The following is a 3714-nucleotide window of genomic DNA, read 5'->3' as shown; positions in this document are numbered from 1 at the left end:
TTAAATACGAACTCCATAGACTAAATGAAGATATACAAAGAAGATGAAAATTCAAATTTTAATAGGGAACTGTTCCCTTTTTAATTAATATAGAAACCCTTGGAGTTGTGGATAATATGCCAACCTCTGGGGGCTTGAAAAATCCCTAATTTGTTTATTTTATGAAAATAGCATACATTTCTAAAAGCCTTGTGCATTTAGAGACCTAAATTAACAAGAAGGTCATTATGGTTATGATATGCATGCATAAAATTTGATGTATCCAGAGTGAAGCCCCACTCTAACCTTCCCAGCTAACAAAACACTGCATGGGTGAAGGGAGGAGACAGATGGACTCAGGCAGAGCAGGTGGGAAACCTACTTTAAACACAGACGTATAAAAGGGTAATACTGTAATTGCTGGGTATGGCCGTGAAACTGTGCTTTTCAATAATGGAGACGGAACCATCCAAATCAAACTATTTCTAGAATCCCACTGAGCTTTGTTAGACTATGAAATAAATATTTGAGCATGAAACTGTATGTATGAATGTACGTATGTGCGCATGCATGTACATATGTATGTGTATGTATAAATATGCATGTGCATATCAGCCTGGGGTGAGGAGTTGACCTTCTAAATTTCGGTAGTTCTTGATTAAACTAAATAGAAAACTCTCAGGAACAATGCTGGCCCTGTTCAGCACATCCAAAGAATATTAGGGGTGAGCGCTTATTTGGCCACTGAACTACTTTTCAGGTGAGTCATTGGCCCAGCTGAAGTTGATAACTCCATCTCTACCCAGAGCTTTTATATCTGCTATACTCTCTGAAACATCCCTTGTCACAGACTGTTGTGGGAGTCATTTCAGGCATCTTCTCACGGATTTTCTCTCACCACGGTCTAGAGACCCCAGCATCACTCCCACTCTAAGCACTCTCCCACATGCTTTGGCTTCATTTAGTTCTTAGAACACACCACTATGTAAAAATACCTCAGAAAACAACAACAAAAATCCTGTCTTCTCTGCTGAACTGACCTGCCCTCACCCAGAATGTAACCTCTGTGACAGCAGGGATTTTTATGAGTTTATTGAGTAGTTGCTCTTTACTCAATTTCCATTAGGTGATTAATAAATGTTTATTGACTGCTATCACCCAGAATTTAGAACAGGATTTATTACAAAGGAACTGTGCCCAAATATAACTGAAGACATTTATTAAAATCAGATATGAGAATCATGAGTGTTTTACTCTGTGTTAACCTAACTATGAATATAGGTAATAGGCTACGTGGGATATATAGCAGGTTCCAAAATAATTGTCTAGTTCTTTCTCAGTAAGAAACAGAGAACCTAAGTCAACGTTGAGAAATTAGTGACCAGATCCAAAATAGTTTCTATTCTAGTCTGGTCTTCCCTTTTCTTTTCAATGTGTCCCAAAGTATTGTGCTGCCTGGTTTTTCATGTTTCAGAAACCTTGCTAGCAATGCTTATGCCAGATCTTATAATTGATCTAAACATTCTCCAAATTTCAAACGTTTATCAAACTGCTACCCAAGTTTGCTCTACCACTATATACTTTGCCACCCACTATGTATTTTCTAACATGGTGATTTTCCCTACTTGCACATTATAATCAACTGGGGAACTTTTGAAACTAATATTACCCCATCTGGGGCCATTAAATCAGACTCTATGAGGGTGGGGCTCCAGTATGTCTTTCTAAAAACTCCCTGGGCAATTATAATATGCAGTCAAGGGTTAGATCTACTGCTTTAACCTGAATGCCACGCTCAGCATTCCCTTTCTCTGTCATGCTACAGTGATCATAATGTTTATATTCTACTCCCCTGGTGCCAACTGCCATTTCCTGGATAAATTCTAGCCAATAAAGAGCATCCCACAGTGAAGAAACATAAATACCATTATATGTCATATACATGTGTACATATGTATGTAGGTACGTATGAGGCATTACCCATGTCAAGCTGTTTTATTTTCCAACAATTTACTAATATATACATACATCTCATATATTCATCTCTCCATATATTTGCACATAACTTTGGGTCATTCAGAGATGTACTACAGACAAAAGTCACAACCAATACTTTCAGGTGAGACATGAAAAAAAAATGGCCTCTTCCAAAACTGCTCCCAGGAAATTTCTAGAAATAAATTATTAAAAGAGGCTTCAATGGGGATGATGCCTCTTTGTAACTGCAGAGAATTTGCCTAATACACACCTTGAAGGGTAGAGATTTTATCGCAATCAGTAGTCTTCCTGTATGCTCTCAGCTGTTCTATTAGAAAAAAGTTTGTATGATGGAGACATTTCTTGTTATAACATCCTGTTTTTAGGATATAGATAAGTAAAGGATGCATATTTTAAAATGTATTATCATTGCCAACATCAATATATATGTGTGTGTGTATATATATATGTATATACATATATACATTGAAGATGTAATTGAAAATGTGGCAATTGTAGTACAAAACAAAAGCAACTTTAAACAAGTTTTGAAATAATGACACCAACAGAAAACTATTATAATAATGAAGGCCACCTAACTACCCTATCCCATTTCGCTTTCCTGGGGGTAGCCTAGAATGTTCAGGTACGTTTTTTTAAAAAACCTTCCCTACGCATTTATAAATACATACACACATATAGTTGCTGTATTTTGAACATAGTTTTTTTTGTTTTTCTTTTTTAAAAACTCTTCCTCATTTGCTATGTTTGATTTCTATCACTCTGGTGCCACGATGTTGACAGGCCCTCTGCCTGCCTCTGCCCCCTTACAAAGCTCACTGTTGCAGCATTAAAACATGCCAAAAGCCCGCAAGGGGAGCGTAGCTTGTAACAGGACACCAAAGAGAAATTGTAAAATCTGTTACCCCTTTACTTCTTTAAGTAACACCTGAATGTTTTTACTGGGATGTGGATTGTTATAGTGATGGGAGGGCAGGTGTTGATTGTGAGGAGATGGAAAAGCAACTTCAACCCAAGTACTTTGGAGCTAGAGCGAAAACATCATGTTGATAAGTCCCCTTCTGCTGTTTTCCAAGGTTGCCTGAGCACGATCACACCCTGCCTTCTGGGTATTTCTCTGGAGGGGACGAAGGAGGACCTGAGCAGTTGACTGGGAGCAGGAGAAACGGAAGGCAGGCAGCCCTCACAGCAGCAACACAAGTGGCACCTTCTCAGTGCGTGGTCCACGAACCCCATCTATAAAGACCAGGTGATACTTGTTTAAGCTGTGTAGGGCCAGAATCTGCTGGTGTTAGGTCCTTACTTCTTAAAAATAACCCAAGAGACAGAGTTTTCGTTCCAAAAGTTTTATTCAGCTAAGCCTGGCGACCGTCTCATTCTGCAAGAGGAGAACCACCCGTGACTGTGGCAGGGGGGAGTTTTATAGGGCTCATTGTTTGGGGAATTGGGCAAAAAGCAGAGCAGAGCATGTGCACAGAAGCAAACAAGAGCAGCAGTTATGTCTGAAATGCTTTAAGCTGATGATGACGAAAGTAATATTTCATGTCTCGTCTCGTGATGCTAAGTTTCAGGCTGGTGTTTCCTCATTTGGGTGTCTAAACAGGACACTCGGCTAAGTCTAGCTGAAGTAGCTGACGTGTGGAAAATCTATGTTCTTCTTCTTCAGCGGTGTGGGGCATTTCTAAAATGAAGCCGACTGGACTGGGGTCTGGGCCACGGTCCTCACACCGGCACCTG

This window comes from Hipposideros armiger, unplaced genomic scaffold (assembly GCF_001890085.2).
Source record: "Hipposideros armiger isolate ML-2016 unplaced genomic scaffold, ASM189008v1 scaffold_249, whole genome shotgun sequence".
Taxonomy (NCBI): domain Eukaryota; kingdom Metazoa; phylum Chordata; class Mammalia; order Chiroptera; family Hipposideridae; genus Hipposideros; species Hipposideros armiger.
Note: the sequence above shows the minus strand (reverse complement) of the source record.